General features: G+C 38.9%; 1 pseudogene; it reads right to left on the bottom strand.

The window, feature by feature from the left end:
* LOC128573475 (glutaredoxin-3-like) lies at positions 1-1,184 on the bottom strand (annotated as a pseudogene).
* Between the last annotated feature and the right edge of the window lie 18,700 nt (positions 1,185-19,884).

Raw genomic sequence — 19,884 nt, 5'->3', positions numbered from 1 at the left:
TCATGAACTGCTCCCACTGTGATTATTTCTTACAATAGTTAGGCACCAAGTTAAATTTTCTCCTCTCAGTATAAGTGGAAATTCATCGTTTTCTTTCAATTTTTTAATAATATCCAATTTTCCAACAAGCTCCCCTTCCACATACAGGTGGGAGTGAGCCAGCAATTTGAGTAAATTTTTAATCCTTACTGAATTTCTTCATCCTCCAATATATCAAATATATATTGGATATATCAACACCAGTAGTATTTAATATTCCCAGAATTTGTTTGCCAAATCCACAATTTCCTTCCTGTTTGTTTCCTTTCATAAAGAGCATCCCAGCACTTGCAGCCTTTTTTCTAATTGGGAGCTTAGGGGGGATTGTATCTCATTCTTCAGATGCTTCTAGCTGCTTACTTGCAGTTGTAATTAGCAAGCCAGAAGTGACACATTATTATTTATGAAAACAAGCCTGATCATTCCAAGCCTTGGCAAGATGATGAGAAAACAGAAATTTGCCACCACTGCTTAGAGAATAATTGGACTGTATCTAGTGAAACTGAGGCTGTCATATAGCAGAATCCACAATTTCCTTGTGTGGATTCCAAATTCCTCAAGTCCTCCAATGAGCTCTTTGGAAACGTAGAACAGAGGATAGGAAGGCCAGTTGGAATAGGTGTTGAGCCACTATCAAACCTCTTCATCTGAGAGGATCTCAAAACTGCTAAATTGAATATTACATTTGTGAAGCATTTCCACCATCTGCTTGCTGACACCATGCGGTGTTCTTGAGGAGTTTCTTTCATGAACAGCATCCAGGGGGAAGCCTGAGTTAATTTCTTGAGGTGAAGGTTGAGATGTTTAAGCTGCTCATCAGCTGGGTGGGAAGGAAATGCTAAATGCACATTGCTGAAATTTTTTTGTCAACTCTGGGCATGTGCACCATCTAATAGTTCAATTTTCTGAGAATTCTTGAAAAACAGAAAGGTAAGAACAGAACCAATTTCATATATTTCAGATAATTCCAAAATAGCTTCAGCTTCCAACTTCACAAATGAAACTTGAGGGTGTTGGTTAGCTAATTCTGCCACTACTTCATTCATCTGCATACACAGGGGAGCCCATGGTGCCCAGAAATGGACCTCAAGGAGAGACATGGCTTTAAGGCTCAGCAGCTCTGCCAATGACCCCACTGAGCCCATCTCCACCAGGCCACCTCCACCACCAGACAGTATAATCTTATACTTAGAAAGTGCTTAACACTCCACCAAAAGACTAATAAACCAATGTTAGAACTAATAAACAAATTCAGCGAAGTTGCAGGATACAAAATTAATATACAAAAGCGAGAGTGTTTCTATGCACAATGAAGTATCCAAAAAAGAAATTGAGAAGCCTGTTCACCCATTCCTAGGTAAGGGAGCCACTGCTCCTGCTGGCCACATTGATTCCTCCAAGAGATGCGGAGATGCGCATCCTGTGTCTCCCTTACATCTCCCTCCTTCTCTTCTATGCACACTCTGAGATAAATAGAGCCCTGGACTTGAAACCCAGTTCTCAATCCCGCATTTACTGGACAGGAGACCTCAAGCCAGTCCCACAGCCCTGCTGAGTCACAGTGCTGCTGGGTCAAACTTCCTACTCACTTCCTACTCACTCCTACTCACTTCCTACTCACTCAGTGTGGGGAGTGGGGAGAGGTGAGCCAAGGAGACATAAAAAAAAAGCCAACTCTGGAGCCACTGACTCCCACTCCAGGCCAAAATGAACATTTACTAATCATTGATTTTGTGCTAGATACTGAATTGGAAAATCATCTCACTTAATAAAACCTTTAAAAGGTTTACATATGAGGACCCTGAGGCTCAGGGAGTAGAAAGACTCCCATGATCATTAGAGTGGGTCCTGGATATGTCTGTCTCCAAATCCATTTATTCCTTTCCTGTTTTTGCTTCAAATGTGGAATAGAATTTTAATTTCTTCTGTTTCTTCTGCCCCCTAGCCTATACCAAAGGAGCATCTGGATGGTGTGTGGAAGAAGAGAAATGTTGGGTCTCATCTACGCATCTTCCAAATTCAAGTCTGTCCCCTGAGTTTTTCCCCTCATCTTCAATCATTTTGGCTCATCACACGACCTTAACCAATGACTCAGCATCAAGGTCTGCCCATGGATTTCTTCTACAACCTGCTCCCCTGAAAACCAATTACCTAGTATTAGACTTCCCATTTCCATTCCAGCATGAAAGAAGCTGGAAGTCACCACTCCATCCTGACAAGCAAAGAGCTGAACAAACTGAAAATTCAACAACAATTCATAGATCTGTCAGGGAGTAGGGTCACAAGGCAAACCCCTCAGCATGTCTAGAAAGTTCTCTTTCATAATCTCATGGAGAAGAGACTCTGTGCCTTGTGAAGCCACTTCATTGCTTTCGGGGATGGTGAAACCTACTATATGCAGAATACAAATGTCTACATACAGTAACTAAGAAAATGCCATGAAGGCTACGTTGAACAGTTTGATGAGAATATTTCAGAATGTATATGAAACCAGCACATTGTACCCCTTGATTGCACAAATGTACACAGCTACGATTTAACAATAAAAAAAAAAGAAAGAAAGAAAGAAAGAGAAAAAAAAAACAAGGCAAACCCCTGCCCCAGAAACTGAAGAGACCAAAACCCCAATGCAGAGACTTGCAGCTTGCTGGAGCGGAAATCCTTAGCGCAAACATCCTTGGGGGGCAGTGCCCAGGTACAGAAATCTGAACCGAGACTGACATGGCTGGAGGCTCAGCGTGGACAAGCCTTAACGGTAGAAACTCCATGGGATCCAGTCATCAGGGGTCACCACACTTCTGTGAATTTTACACATCCAGGAGCTCAACCAGGTTCTCATACTGTATTTGGGGGAGAAATTCCCTCATGCTTCCAACAGGGGAAGGGGAAAGGGAACCAATTTGAAATATACCAGAATGTCGTTCTTCTTAACAATATCTGACATTAGGAGAAATTAGTTACCCATAACCTAACCTGCTGGGGTTTTATCAAAGCCTATGTGACCTGGGAGAAGGGAAATATCCAACTCTAGCCCAGTCCAGCCTGCCATAGAGAAGAAGGAAAACACACAACTCCAGCCCTCTCTAGCCATCTGGTTCCACCTAGGGGAAGGGGGCCAAGAAGCAGAGGAGAAGTTTGCAGTGCAGAGATCCACACTCACTAAAAGACTGAGACCTAATCATAGGACTGTACAACAATTCTCCTCCCCGTATGTCTTACCATCACATCACTAACATCCTACTTACAGCTGTTCTTTTTACCTGGTATCTCATAGCTAGCTATTAGGAAATAATTGTAAGGAATACTAAAAGACAAAAAGCACAGTTTAAAGAGACAGAGCAAGCCAACATAACCAGACTGAGATTAGGAAGAGATGTTGGAATTATTAGATGAGGCATTTAAAACAACTACAATTAAGATGTTAAGGGCTCAGATGGATCAAGTAGATAGCATGCAAAAACAGATGGACAATTTAATTAGAGGGATAAAAATTCTAAGAAAGAACAAAAAATAGAGGGAGGAGAGGAATGCTAAAGATCAAAAACATGGTAACACAAATGGAGGATGTTTTCAATGGGCTTTTTGCTGGACTAGATGTGTTTGAGGACATCTCAATACAAACCACCAACACTGAAAAGCAAAGAGAAAAAATGTTTAAAAAACAGAACAGAATATCCAAGACCCGTGGGACAACTACACCCAATGGGAATATAGGAAGAAAAAGAAAGTGAGATCAGCATGAGAAAAATTATAAACCTCTGATGAAAAGAATCAAAAAACTAGGTATATGGAGAGATATTCCATGTTAGGGAGCCTCAATTTTGTCAAGATGCCCAGTTCTTCCCAACTTGATTTATAGATTCAATGCAATCCCAATCAAAATCCCAGCAAGTTAATTTGTAGGATTCAACAAACTGATTCTAAAGTTTATATGGAGAAGCAAAAGACCCAAAATAGCCAACACACTATTAAAGGAGAAGATCAAAGTTAGAGGATTCATACTACCTGATTACAAGACATACTATAAAACTACAGTAATCAGAATTATGTGGTATTGGCGAAAGAATAGACAAGTATATCAGTGGAACAGAATAGAAAGCCTAAGAATAGACCCATCCAAATATAATCAACTGATCTTTGCCAAAGAGAAAAGATAGCATAAAGGAGAAAAGATCGCCTTGTGAATAAATAGTGTTATAATAACCACACACCAGGAAAAAAAATCTAGATACAAATTTTATGCCCCTCGCAGAAATTAACTCAAGATGGATTATTGACCTAAATGTGAAACACAAAACTATAAAACTCCCACAAGATAACACAGGAGGAAATATAAATGAGCATGAGTTTGGTGATGACTTTTTAGATGCAACACCAAAGGCACAATTCACGAACAAAAAGAATTGATAAGTGAGACTTCTTAAAAATTAAAATTTTCTATTCTATGAAAGACACTGTCAAGAAAATAAAAAGATAAACCACAAATGGAAAGAAAATATTTGCCAAAGACACGTATCAGATAAAGAATTGTTATCCAAAACACACAAAGAACTCTTAAAACTCAACAATAAGAATACAACCTGATTTTAAGATGGGCCAAAGATTTTAACAGACACTTAACCAAAAAAGATATACAGATGGCAAATAAGCATAGGAAAGGATGTTCCATATCATGTGTCACCAGGAAAATGCAAATTAAAACAACTACAATATACCACTACACACTTTTTAGAATGGTCAACACCAAATTCTGGCAAAAATGTAAAGAAACAGGAAGTCTCATTCATGGTTTTGGTGAGAATTCAAAATGGTACACAGACTTTGCAAGACAGTTTGGGGGGGTTATTACAAAACTAAACCTACTCTTATTGTATAGTCCAATAATCATGCAGGCATTTACCCAAAGAAGTTGCAAACTTATGCCACAGAAAAACTTCCACAGATGTGGACAGCAGCTTTATTCATAATTGACAAGACTTGGAAGGAACCGAGATATTCTTCCATGACAGAATGAATATACTGTGGTACTACATACATCCTGACATTGGAAGATTATTTAGTACCAAAAAGAAATGGGCGATCAAGCCATATGAAGTCAGAGAAGAAATGTGTGTTACCAAGTGAAAGACTCCAAGCTGAAGAGGCTGACATACTGTATGATTCCAACTCTATGACAGTCTGGAAAAAGCAAAACTATGCAGACAGTAAAAAAGGCCAGTGGTTGTGGGAGGTTTTGAGGAAGAGAGGAATGAATCGACAGAGCACAGAGCATTTTTAAGGCACTGAAACTACTCTGGATGATCCTATAATGGCGGATACAGATCAATATACGTATGTCCAAATCCATAGAGATTTGCAACGTGGTAGTGAACCCTCATTCAAACTAGGGACTCTGGGCGGTTGTTGGTGTCAATGTATAGGTTCACTGATTGTAACAGATGTACCACTCTGGTAGAGAACACTGCTAGTGGGGGAGGCTTTGTGAATCTGGGGCCAAGGGCTCTATGGGAAATATTTGTACCTTCTGCTCAATTTTATTATGAGCTTAATACTTCCCCGAAAAAAAAAAAAAGACTTTTTTTTGCAAAAAAGTGAATATTAGAATGGATAGGGGAAAAATACGAATTACAGAAAACGAAATAGGGTACAAGCAACTAGACTATGGGCAGCTGCTGCTTCTGCTGTATGAACTTGAATGCACATCTAGTCCCATGTGCAGGGCACCCCAGGTGTTTCTACTTCTAGTTGGAAACTGGAAGTTGTAGATGACAGAGCCCAGCCACTTCAGGAGCTGAGCTACATCACACCTGGATTTCATAGAGGCCAAGGGGTGAGGAATGGTCCTGACTTAATCACACCAGGCAACAGTCCCTGGACACTCAAAGGAGAGAGCTCGATAAGGCATAGACTAGAGAAAAAAGAGAAGGAAAGGAAAAAATGAAAGGTGAAACGACAGCTCGAAAAAGTACCAGTGTGATGAAAATGTGGCAAACGGTCTATAAAACCAGTGTATGGTGCCCCATGATCGCATTGATTTAATAACAAAAAAATTATAAAGAAAAAAATAAAGAAAAAGTATGTTCCACACTGTATCTCCTTTATTTGCCAAAACAAACAACAAAAAGGATCAGTTTTCAGAGTTCTAAGGTTACTCCGATACTGAAAGATATGAATGGGATTAAGTCATAGCTACAGGGAGAGGTTTCTATCTATTCAAAGATGACTGCAAGTTAACTCCCTCCCTCCCACCCCACCACAAACACCAGACAGTGCAAGAGACCCAAGTGTTATCAGAATTTCTTTCTACAGTAGGTCCTAGGTCTCAGGGATTCAAAGAATGAACGCACAGACCACAGATCAATGTAAGATAGGATTTATTAGACATAAAGGAGTAGAGAAGGAATAAAACGCTCCAGAGTTTCTGGCAGAGGGAAAGACCCAAGTGGGAAGTCTGCAGCAGCATGTCTTTTGTCTAGGGGGATAAGGTCTTGAGAATTACACTTGGTCAGGACTTGGTAGATGGGAGACATCTTTTCAATGTTAATGAGTGTATTAAGAGATGAATGAATGCAGCCTGTCCAGCTCAGGTGTCCCCTTCACGAAATTGCTCAGGCCTAGGAAACGGGGGTCCCCTGTCCAGCCTTGAATGGGGGAACCCTGTATCACAGGGACACCCAGGTGACCTTCCCATCTCTAGGGCAGAAGCAGCAGAAGGGCCTGGTAGAAGGAAGGAAGTGCTCTGAACACACAGGCCCAACAGAAGGCAGAGCTCTGCTAGCAAGCAAGGAGGAGGCCAGCACCACGCAGAAAGGACGACAATTCTGAAAACCCCACCTAAGAGTGAGTCTGCCCTGCCTGCTTCCAGGAGGGAACCCCAGACCCCAGAGTCACAGGCTGGAGGCAGCAGGTCAGGTGGTGTTCCAGAGAAAGGGACCCCTGGCTCCCCTCCTATGGGAAGTGACCAGTAACTCAGACCATTGGCTCCATTACCCATGCCCTGCAGTGAGAGCCCCACTCCCACCCACAACACTGCTGAGGCACTCGTGGGCCCTGGAAGAGCCCAGAACGTTGTCCTTTTTCCAGGAATTAAGATTTGAATCCATGAAAGTGTGGTAGAGTCTGAGTTGGGCAAAATAATTCCTGAATTGCCGAGAGTTCAGACACCATTAGCAGAGGCCTGTGTGGTGGATGAACTTTCTGTCTGAGGGGGTGTGTTAACCATAACCACTGGCATCATCTTGGGCTTGCAAACCCAAGGGCAGAATTTAGGGCTCTGCTCAGACCAGCAGGGCTCAAGGCTGAAAGCAAGAGAACTTAACCATGCCTAATTTAAAGAGAAAGGAAGTGTATTCAACAAATATTAAGTGGTTTTAGAAACACCTACCCAAATTAATAAAACCATATCAAATTCCGCTAAAAAAAATGGAATGCCATATTGATTAGAATTAGGTTTGCCTACAGTAGGTGAGAGAAAAGCAGTTAATTATGGATTAAGTAAGGCAGAAGTTTATTACTCCCTCCTAAAAAGTAAGTCTAGAGATTGATACTCCCTCCCAGGTAGGTACGGGATCTGGGTTCCTTTAATCTCACAGTTCCATTTTTCTCTTTAAGCAATTCCACTTTATGGTATGACTGCCCAAGCTCCAGCCATCACATTCATATTCATGCAAGCAGAAAAGAAAAAGGAGTGGGAAAAGGACCTCCTGGAAGTTAAAGCAGCATTTTCTTTTTGCATCCCATTGACCAGAGCTTAGTAATATGGGCCACAACTAGTTTTGCTGGGATAACCAAGTATCCCAAGTAAGAGATTAGAATTTTATGACATCAGACAAGGTTCTGGAAACAAGACTAGTAGTTTCTTCCATGGGGGCCTAAATCATATGACTCTTGACTTGGCAATTATAGTCAAAATTTTTAAATCAAGTGTGGTCAGACCAGAAGCTTCAGACAGGGCTTTTTCTTTCTAGGTAAGTGGTGATTGCAGCTTGAGCCAAGGGAAGAAATGCTCTAGGAGGGTCCAGAATTCTGGCCCTGCAAACATCTAAAACCCTCTCAGCCCCAGCCTCTTGCCTGGATGTCTCAGCCTGAGCAAAGCTCCTTGGGGTGTTTTCTTTACCACTCGATCCCAAGCACCTAGCCTAGAGCCTGGCATGCACAGCGGGCTCTCAAAGACATGTTTGTGAAACTGATGAATGAGCTGCTACATTCAACTGCCTCTCACATAAATGCATGGCTATTTTGAATTCACATCTTTTCTTTCCATGTGTATTTTCTTAGTGAATTTCTAAGTATGTGTAGGGCAGGGAGAAGCAGCACAGTTCCTTGGGCTAATTGAAATCTCATTGGCCACATGCTCACTGTGTGACCTTGAGCAAGTTACTTAGCTTCTCTGTGCCTTAGTTTCCTCCTTTGTACAATATGGTTAGTAATGATACTGTTGCTCCTGGGGTTGTTATGAAAGATTAATGACTTCATGTTTATATTATGTAAATTGTGGTGAATTGCTTGGAATAGTGATTTGCACAGAGTGTTAAATAAAATAAAATATTAAAAGTATAAGCACCCTTTTACAAAGTCATTTTATAATGTCACAAAGAGATTCTCCTTCTTAACAGGGCAGAGAAGCTATAACCTAGCCTAGATGGTTTCCAATTTGGCAGCTCTTTAGGGTTAAGCATTTTCTAAAATTGCCCCATTCCTAAGAGTGAGTCAGTTCATCATCATCAAAGACAGTTTGTAGTGCAGCTCTCGGGTGTCCAGACCTAACTTAAAGAGTTACACGCTGCTCTAAATGAAGAGACCCACATCCCACCCTGTTTTCTTGGCTGAAGGACCCAGTGCAGGCTCTGACTGTATTTCTCTCTCCAAATCCTCCACCTGCCAACTCACTTGCTTCATAGCATCTCAGCAGCTGACCATGTTGCAAACAGAGATCAATTCCCTTTGATGCCCAGGACCAGACGAGGTCCATATGAGGCCCTCAAACAAAGCTTTTGCTTTGCTTCTAAACAACTGAAGAAGAATTACAAAGAAGACATATCCTACTTTCTCAGGCTCCCTTTTCCTGCTCAAACAGAAGGAAAGCCCAAGACCCAGGAAGGGACCCAAAAAGACAGAGACAGACTTTGAGAAGGAGACAGGAACATAAGACAAGGAATAACTGCAAAGCTTAGATTACTTCCTAAAGGATGGGGGGGAGGGATATGTGATCTTTATCTAATCAGACAGTCTACCCAGGAAGTCCCTGAGATCAAAGCAAGGGGCTTTTTATTTAGCACTGTGTCAACTTAAAAACAGTCCTGGCAAAGCCACAGATCTGGACAAGCTCACACCTCTCTCCACCCCCACCTCCCTGACCCATCTCTCAGCATCTGAACCCTCTTAACATTCCATTTGGAATAAAACCCTGGGATGAAAAGAGTCCCTGGGATTACTGTAGGAAGAGACATGTTGACAAAGAAAACGCCACAGTCCTCCCTCACTTTCCAGAGCACCCTTGGGAAGGTACCACCATTTTCACTCTTGGTGCACAGACTCTCTGCCACCCACCATTTTAACTCTTGTGCACAGATTCTCTGCCACTCACCATTCCCCTGAGAGCAAAGGAGTCTCCAAGGGGAACAGGGCAGAACCACTTGTCACATGCATGTTCCCAAACCAGCCACGCATTGTGTCGTGACATCTCGGAGGAAAAGTAGGCACTAAAGGAGAGCAATTGGGCCGTGATGTGGAGAGGAGGCAAGAGAGCAGAGCTATAGGCCCCAAGTAATCCTTGGGGAGATGGTGGGTAAAGTTGGGTGGGGTCTGCTTGTGGACAGCAGGAAAGACACATTGAAGAAATTAGTTGAAGAAAAGACAAGGCTGAGGAAACTAGAGACTGGTCCAAAGGGAAGGAGGTCACTTCCAGAAATACTCCGGAGCAACAAGGTGGGAAAGTTGGAATCATGCTACAGAGGTAGAAAGAACTCATCTTCCCTGGTAAAAGAATATTAAACCAGGATTCAGATTATCCAGAGCTCAATAGTCTTTCTCTGCCAGTGCAGCTTATTTCCTACCAAAACTGGTATCTAACCAAACACAGACACATACCTCAATATGGTGCTATTCCTAAGAAGCTAAGTCTTCTTTTTCAATGACTTCGTTAGGTCATGTATGTTATTTCATTAATCTTTGTAACAACCTTGTGATTGTAATTCTTATTTGATGAACTGTGTTCATCTGTTTGGACATGAGTTTTTTTATATATGCCACAGACTACTGCCAGAGGTGATTATTATTATAACTATTTTTTTTTTTTTTGCAACAGAGTTTCACTATGTCACCTTCGGTAGAGTTCTGTAGCATCATGGCTCACAGCAACTTCAAACTCTTGGGCTTAAGTGATTCTCTTGCCTGAGCCTCCCAAGTAACTAGGACTACAGGCTCCCACCACAACGTCTGGCTATTTTTTTGTTGCAGTTGTCATTGCTGTTTTTAGCAGGTTCAAACCCACTGCCTCAGTGTATGTGGTCAGTGCCCTAACCACTTAGCTACGGGTGCCAAGCCCAGAGTTAATTATTAGAAGAAATTTTTAAAAGGAAAGTATTTTGCATTTACCTTGAAAAAAATTGTTATTCAACTCTAGCAAATTGAAATGAAAGCCTCCTTATGGGAAAATTGATCTTTTTCTGTCCTCTCCTCTGAAGAAAATATTTTTAATAGCCAAACCAGTAAGAAATACATTATTTCTTGTAAGTTTCTATTGAGTATGTGTGTTTCTCTAAGAAGTGTTAGCTGTCTTCTTTCTACTAAGAACTTGCACTAGAGAGGAATTGTTTTATAAACCAAGAAGTATTGGAGGTAGTTGCTTGATATCCAGTAGGAAAACATCGTAACTTTTAGGCTCTAACCCTAGGACCTATCTGTGAATCAACTTTAATCGCACTCATTTATGCTTGTGTGGCTGTTTACAAAGTGTGTTAAATGTCTCTGATTTCACAGCTCCAGCTCATAGGTAAGGAAATGGAAGATGAGAGCAAGAAATCAACTTGCTAAAAAATATACAAGGGGTACTAGGAATTGATCACCTTGCCAGCTTCAAGACATAACTAAAGGCAAGGTGTGTTTTTTAAATACAACTTCTGGTTCCAGGACTTGTGAAGTTCAAAATGATGGGCAGGACCCAAAGGTGCATAAAAGAAGATCTTGTCCACATTTTTGGCAGGAGCATAGGATTTAAATTTACATCCTTACTGAAAACTAGCAGGTTTTAATCATGACTAGATGAGAGCCGTTTGGAAGAAAGTCAGCTAAGTTAATTATGCTCTAATCATGTTCATCTCTTTAAAATATTAAGGAAGCTTGTGCTGACACAGGTAGATAGAGCTGGAAAATGGAGGCCAAGGGGACAGCTACAAGGTTTTCCTCACATTGTTCTTCAACTTCTCATGTTCTATCTCTTTTCAAGTTCACTGTCATGCCAGATGGCAGAAATGGCATCAAACATCACTGCAGAAACCACCTGCTAATGTATAATTTCAAAGCAATCCCCATTAAAGCTCCACTGTTATACTTTAAAGATCTTGAAAAAACAATACTTCGTTTTATATGGAATCAGAAAAAACCTCGAATAGCCAAGACATTACTCAAAAATAAAAACAAAGCAGGAGAAATCACGCTACCAGACCTCAGACTATACTACAAACCGATAGTGATCAAAACAGCATGGTACTGGCACAAAAACAGAGAAGTAGATGTCTGGAACAGAATAGAGAACCAAGAGATGAATCCAGCTACTTACCGTTATTTAATCTTTGACAAGCCAATTAAAAACATTCAATGGGGAAAAGATTCCCTATTTAACAAATGGTGCTGGGTGAACTGGCTGGCAACCTGTAGAAGACTGAAACTGGACCCACACCTTTCACCATTAACCAAGATGGACGCTCACTGGATTAAAGATTTAAACCTAAGACATGAAACTATAAAAATACTAGAAGAGAGTGCAGGGAAAACCCTTGAAGAAATTGGGTTGGGCAAGTTTTTTATGAGAAGGACCTCCCCGGGCAATTGAAGCTGCTTCAAAAATACACTATTGGGACTTGATCAAACTAAAAAACTTCTGCACAGCCAAGAACACAGTAAGTAAATCAAGCAAACAGCCCTCAGAATGGGAAAAGATATTTGCAGGTTATGTCTCCGACAAAGGTTTAATAACCAGAATCCACAGAGAACTCAAATGCATTAGCAAGAAAAGAACAAGGCATCCCATTGCAGGCTGGGCAAGGGACTTGAAGAGAAACTTCTCTGAAGAAGACAGGCGCGCAGCCTTCAGACATATGAAAAAATGCTCATCATCTTTAATCATCAGAGAAATGCAAATCAAAACTACTTTGAGATATCATCTAACTCCAGTGAGACTAGCCTACATCACAAAATCCCAAGACCAAAGATGTTGGCGTGGATGTGGAGAAAAGGGAACACTTTTGCACTGCTGGTGGGAATGCAAATTAATACATTCCTTTTGGAAAGAGATATGGAGAATACTTAGAGATCTAAAAATAGATCTGCCATTCAATACTGTAATCCCTCTACTGGGCATATACCCAGAAGACCAAAAATCACATCATAACAAAGATATTTGTACCAGAATATTTATTGCAGCCCTATTCATAATTGCTAAGTCATGGAGAAAGCCCAAGTGCCCATCGATCCACGAATGGATTAATAAACTGTGGTATATGTACACCCTGGAATATTATGCAGCCTTACAGAAAGATGGAGACTTTACCTCTTTCATGTTTACATGGATGGAGCTGGAACATATTCTTCTTAGTAAAGTGTCTCAAGAATGGAAGAAAAAGTACCCAATGTATTCACCCTTATTATGAAACTAATGTAGGACCTTCACATGAAAGCTATAACCCAGTTACAACCTAAGAGTAGGGAGATGGGGAAAGGGAGGGGAAGGAGGGGGGAAGTAGGTGGAGATAGGGGGATTAATGGGATTACACCTGTGGTGCATCTTACAAGGGTATATGTGAATCTTAGTAAATGTGGAATGTAAAGGTCTTTGCAAAATAACTAAGAAAATGCCAGGAAAGCTATGTTAACTAGTGTGATGAAAATGTGTCAAACGGCCTATGAACCAACTGTATGGTGCCCCATGATCATACTAATATACACAGCTATGATTTAATAAAATAAAAAAATAAAAAAAAAAAACAAAGGACACCTGAGGTCTCAGATCCCTCCTGAAAAGCTTGTACATTTGGATTCGGCAAGAAAATTTGCAACACGTGCTGATCTTGTGCTTAAGATGTTTAGAGTTCTTGCATACTTGCTCTTCTGATAAATAAAATGGGAGAAAGTGTCTCTTTGATACCCAAGGAAGGCAAAGAGAGAGTTTTAATTAGACAGCATAAGAGGTCCCACGATTTCTGGGCCCTACGTAATCAGGAGGATTACAATATTCACTCCTCCCTAACATGTTTTCTGGAATAGTTAGCTAGTTGTCCCCAGAGACTAGACCATAGATTTGTGCAAAGACCCTCTACTCCCTTCAGAAGCCAAAATTCCTTTCTGACAAAAGCCAGATTCAGAACAGTCAGATCTTCAATGAATCCCACCTGTGCCAAAAGGTGAGTGCTATCCATTTCATTCATAATTCCCATCTGATAAATGAGGTTCACCGATTTGAACATGAATTTTCTTATGCCTGCCGTTAACTACTCCAAGAATTGATTAACAGAATTTTTCAAAAGGAAAGTGTTTAACATTCTCCTTGAAAGAAAACATCATTCTTTAACTCCAGCAGTTCAAAATGGAGGCTTCCTTATGGATACAGAATGGTTTCACCAACCATCAAAAAAAAAAAGTACTTATCTTTCTTTAAGGCTGCATAGTATGGATGGAGCTGGAACATATTCTTCTTAGTAAAGTATCCCAAGAATGGAAGAAAAAATACCCAATGTACACAGCCCTACTATGAAACTAATTTGGGACTCTCACATGAAAGCTATAACCCAGCTACAACTTAACAATAGGGGGAAGTGGGAAAGGGGGGTGGGATGGGTAGAGGGAGGGGAATCGGTGGGATCACACCTGTGGTGCATATTATAGGGGTATTTGCGAAACTTGGTAAATGTAGAATGTAAATATTTTGGCACAGTAACTGAGATAACGCCGGAAAGGCTATGTTAACCACTGTGATAAAAATGTGTCAAATGGTTTATGAAGTGAGTGTATGATGCCCCATAATCATATCATTGTATACAGTTATGATTTAATAAAAAAAAATTAAAAAAAATAAATAAATAAATAAATAAATAAATACTTTCAGAATTCCTAAAAAAAAAAAAAGTACTTATAAAGAAGTCCCTACCTCTTTGTAATCACATCCTCCTGGCCACCTTCCTGACACCTGGTAACCACTGTCCCATTCTCCATCACTACAATTTTGTCTTTTTGAAATGTCATGTAACCAGAAACATACAAGGTGTTCCCTTTTCCGACTGGGTTCTTTCACTCAATACCTTGAGATTCATCCAAGTCCTTGTACGTGTCAGTAGTTCATTTTTTTTTCTTGCTCAGTAGTATTCCCTTGGATGTACTAGAGTTGTTTATCCCTTTACCCACCCACTAATTTATACATTTTCAAAAATTATGAAAAGAACTGCTATAAACATTCATATACAAGTTGTGTGCATATAAGATTTGATTTCATAGAGTAGGATAGCTGGGTCATATGGTAAGTATATGATTTTTTAGGGAAGTACCACATGGTTTTACAGGGTGGCTGTACCATTTTGAATTCTCACCAACAATGTATGAGTATTCCAGTGGCTACACATCTTCACTAACATCTAGCATGCCAATGTTTTGTTTTGTTTTGTTTTTTTAGTCTTTCTAGTAGGTATATACTAGTATCTCATAGTGTTTTTAGTTTGAATTCCTTTGATGATTAATGGCATTGAGCATCTTTTTGTGTATTTATTTGCTGTCTATATATCCTTTTTGAATAAATATTTTGTTGAAGTACTTTGTGCATTTTTTACATTGAGTTGTATTTTTACTGGTGTGTTTCAAGAGTTCTTCATGTACCGTAGTAGATGCATGTTATCAGAGATGTAATTTTCATATATTTTCTCTCAGAAGGTAGCTTTGATTTTCATTGTCTTAAAAGTGTCTTTCTCAAAGCAAAAGTTATTAATTTTTATGAATTCTTATTAATTTTTCTTTTATCTATTATGCTTTTGGTATCATGTCTAAGACCTCTTCGTCAAAGCCCAGGGCAGGAAGATTTTCTCCTTTGTTTTCATTTAAAAGTTTTACAGTTTTACATTTTATATTTAGATCCATCATTCCTCTTGAGTTAACTTTTGTACAATGTGTGAGGGTTAGGTCAAGGCTCAGTTTTTTGCACAGCAGCTCCAATTATTCCAATACCATGTGTTGGGAAAAAACTATTCTCTCTCCTTTGAATGTTCCTTGAAGCTTCGCCAAAAATTAGTTGATGGTATTTGTGTGGGTCTATTTCTGGATACTCTATTCTGGTTGTTGCTTCTCTCTCTCTCTTTCTCTTTCTCTCTCTCTCTCTCTCTCTCTCCACTCTCTCTCTCTCTCTCTCTCTACAAGTGTATCTTTCCCCCAGTATTCCGTAGTCCTGATTACTGTCATTAAATCAGGTTGAATTCACCAAATTTATTATTGTTCAGAATTCATTGGCTGTGCTAGTTTCTTTAATTTTCTATGTTATAATCAGTTTGTCCTTATCCACAAATGATGACATTTTGACTAAAATACATTTGCGTTAAATATATAAGCCATTTTGGGTAAAATTCACATTTTACTATGTTGAATCTTAGAATCCATTAATATGGCATGTCTCCTCATTTGTTTAAAATGTCTTTGATTTTTTTCATCAACACTTTGCACCTTCAGCATAAAGATCCTGTATATATTTTGTTAGATTTGTAACTTAAGTATTTCATTTTTGAATCTATTGTTAATAATTGCCATAGGCTGAATTGTGCCCCTTCCCCTTGAAATATTTATATGTTGAAGTCATTATCGCCCAGTAGCTCAGAATGTGACTGTATTTGGAGACAGGGTGTATAAAGAGGTGATTAAGGTAAAATGAAGTTGATAGAAAGGAACCTAATCCAATATGATTTGAATCCTTATAAGAAGAGATTAATACACAAACATGCGTAGAGAAGAGACAGAGAGAAATTAAACAATTTCTGTTGTTTAAGCTATCCAGTTATGACAGCCCTACCAAACTAATACAATAATTATTCTTTTTTTCAAATTTCGGTTTCAATTGTCCATTGCTTGTATATAGAAAAATAACCGATTTTTATGTTTGCTTGTATTCTATAAACTTATTAGTCCTAGGAGATTTTTCTTAAATATTCCTTGGGATATAAAGAATCTTGTCATCTGAAAGTAAGGACAGTTTCAAATTTTTCCTTTCCAGTTAACATGTCTTTTATTTCTTATTTTTGCAATTGCAATGGCTGTAAGTTCCAGTATGATGAAGAATAGAAGTGATAAGAGCAGACACGCTGGTTTTGCTCTCAACCCTAAAGAGAAAACATTCAGTCTTAAACTAGTCAGTATGATGTTAGCTATAGGGATTTTTGTAAAATATCATTGTCAAGGTGAGGATATTCACTTTATTCTTTGTTTTTTGAAAGTTTTTATCGTGAATAAATGATCAATTTTGTCATGTGCTTTCTTTGTATTTGTCAATATGACCATGTGGTTTTTTATTCTTTCAAGTATTAATATACTGAATTATACTGATTGATTTTTAAGTTCTGAATCAACCTTGTATTCACTGAATAAGCCCCAGTTGGCTTTTTACATTGCAATATTTGATTTTCTAGTATTATGTTGTGTATTTTTGCATCTCCATTCATAAGGGATATCAGTCCAGTAGTTTCCATTTCTTGTAATGTCTTTAATTTTGGTATCAGGATTAATACTGACCTCATAAAATGAATTAGAAAGTGTTACATCTTCCTTTGTTTTCTGGAGGAGATTATGCAGAACTAAAACTGGTATTATAAATAATTAGTAGAATATTCCAGTGAAATTATCTGAGTATGAGATTTCCTTTTGTGGAAGCTTTTAAACTATGGATTCAAGTCCTTTAATAGTTACAGGACTATTTTGGGCATCTATTTTACCTTCAGTGAGTTTGGGTAGTTTGTAGTTTGTGAGGAATGGCTTTATTTCATCTACGTGTAGAACTTACATGCATTGGGTTGTTCATAATATTCCTTTATTACCTTTCCAATGTCTGTGAGCTTCATATCTTTTATTCCAACACTGGTAATTTTTGTCTTCTGTCTCTTTTTTCTTTGTCCATCTTGCTAGTTATAAATTTTATTTGTCTTTTCAAAGAACCAGCTTTTGGCATAATGGATTTGCTCCATTATTTTTCAGTTTTCAATTTTATTGATTGAATCATTCATTTCTATATGATTTCTTTAATTGTGGTTGCTTTAAGTTTATTTTGCTTTTCTTTTTTTCTAGATTCTTAAGGTTCAAACTTAAATTGGTTTGAGATCTTTCTTATTTTCTAATATAAGCATTTAATTGTTTAAATTTCTTCCCAAACACTGCTTATCTGCGTACCACAATTTTGATATGTTGTATTTTCATTTTTGATCCATAGTCAACCACCTCCCTACACTGACCGCCTCCTTAACTCAACCTAATTTTCACAGACCAGACATGTACCACATATACTCAATGAAACTTCCATATGTTAACCACCTCTGTATGTTGACCAGTTTGTTACAGTCCCTTGGGTTGTCAACTTAGGAAAGTTCTACTGTATTTTCTAATACATTATACTTGTTCCTTCTGTTTAATCATTCCACTGTTTTCTTAAACCTGTTTCTACTTCCACTCTTTTGGGTTATTGAACAGTTTTTAGTATTCCAATACATTTTACCCAAGTCTCAGGTAGATATTCCCAACAAACCAGAGGTGATAACTTACAGATTAAAAACACAACACACCGGGCGGCACCTGTGGCTCAGTGAGTAGGGCGCCGGTCCCATATGCCGGAGGTGGCGGGTTCAAACCCAGCCCCGGCCAAAAAAAAAAAAAAACAAAAAAACACAACACACCTTGCTTCTCGGCCTTTTTGACTAAGATCAAGTGTAAAAACACAGCACAAATTAACAAGAAAACCCAGGAGTTCCCTGCTTTAAGAAAAGTTATCACACCAACAATTTAAAGTACATATTGTCATGGAACAGAGGTGATTGTTCATATCATCCAAAGATTTATTAAGCAATTCTATAGTGAGGTGCCCAGGCTCCCTTTTCTGATAAAAAGAACTCAGTTTCCTTTCACCTCTGCTCCACTCACAGCTCACATGATGGGTTAAATGAATGTATACTTCATTTTTACTTAAGCCAATATGAGGTGGGTTTTGCTGTTTGGGTTTCTTTTGGTTTGGGGGGTATTTATTTGTCACTTACATTGAGAGAGTCCTCATGACCAATATAAATTCCTATACCGGGAAACTACACAGTGCTTTTAAGTTCTTTTGTTTTGTTTTGTTTTTAATTTACTCCCTTCTTTGTTACATTCCATGACACCGATCTGTCAATTCCACAGAAACAGGTGCTGTGACTCTCTTGTTCATTGTGCAACATTCTGTGAACAATGCATATTTGTGAATAAATGAAAGGTCTTTGGTCTTCAGCTGGGGGTGGTCTGGGTCAGGGTAGAAATGTGTTGGTTGATTCATTGAATGCGTACAATAAGGCTGGAATATGTGCTAAAGTTCTGCTCCCATCAGAGAAATAGTCATCGGTTGTCTGATTCTCAAATAATTCCCAGGGTAACTTCTCTTAGACTGGGGCCATCACAGGTTGTGTGCTGGCTGTGCCCGAGACCACAAAAAAGTTGCATACTTTCATGGACACTTATGACAATGTTCTTTGTAGTTTTGGACATCGAGACCAGTAACTTCAAACTTGGACTAATATGTGATTAGTACTTGTACTAACATGTGATTGTCTATTAAAGCCCATACACACAGGCAGGGCCACATATGTAACTTATGGGGTCCAGTGCACGATGAAAACATGGAGCTCCTATTCAAAAAGCAGAGAAAAAAATGCCATTAAAAGTACTGAAATATAATTTTTTCCTTTCTTCCCTGGTTGCCCTCTTGACTTTTGTAGTGTTTTTTGTTTGCTATTTAATGTTCTAAGTCAGGGGTCCTCAAACTTTTTTTTTTTTTTACCAGGGCTGGGTTTGAACCCACCACCTCTGGCATATGGGACCGGAGCCCTACTCCTTGAGCCACAGGCGCCGCCCATCCTCAAACTTTTTAAACAAGGAGCCAGTTCACTGTCCCTCAGACCGTTGGAGGGCTGGACTATAGTTTAAAAAAAATACTATGAACAAATTCCTATGCACACTGCACATATCTTGTTTGGAAGTAAAAAATGGGAACAAATATAATCACACTGCTGCATGTGGCCTGCGGGCCATAGTTTGAGGACCCTTGTTAAGTAAAGAAAAATTGAGTTACAATTTTAAGTTATTAGCAACAATTTTATCATTTTGTTAATACATTTATATTATGTAATACCAGTTTTAAATGCAAAAATAAGAGCATTTAACTTATGTGAGTAATCACCAAATTCACACAGTTTATATTTATAACTCATGTATGCATTCTTTTTTTCTTTTAACTTTTTTTTAATTTATTTTTTTATTATTAAATCATAGCCGTGTACATTAATGCAATCATGGGGCATCATACAGTGGTTTTATACACAGTTTGACACATTTTCATCACACTGGTTAACATAGCCTTCCTGGCTTTTT

The sequence above is a fragment of the Nycticebus coucang genome, chromosome 21 (genome assembly GCF_027406575.1).
Source record: "Nycticebus coucang isolate mNycCou1 chromosome 21, mNycCou1.pri, whole genome shotgun sequence".
In the NCBI taxonomy this organism is placed as follows: domain Eukaryota; kingdom Metazoa; phylum Chordata; class Mammalia; order Primates; family Lorisidae; genus Nycticebus; species Nycticebus coucang.
Note: the sequence above shows the minus strand (reverse complement) of the source record. Positions and strands in the feature narration are given on the sequence as shown.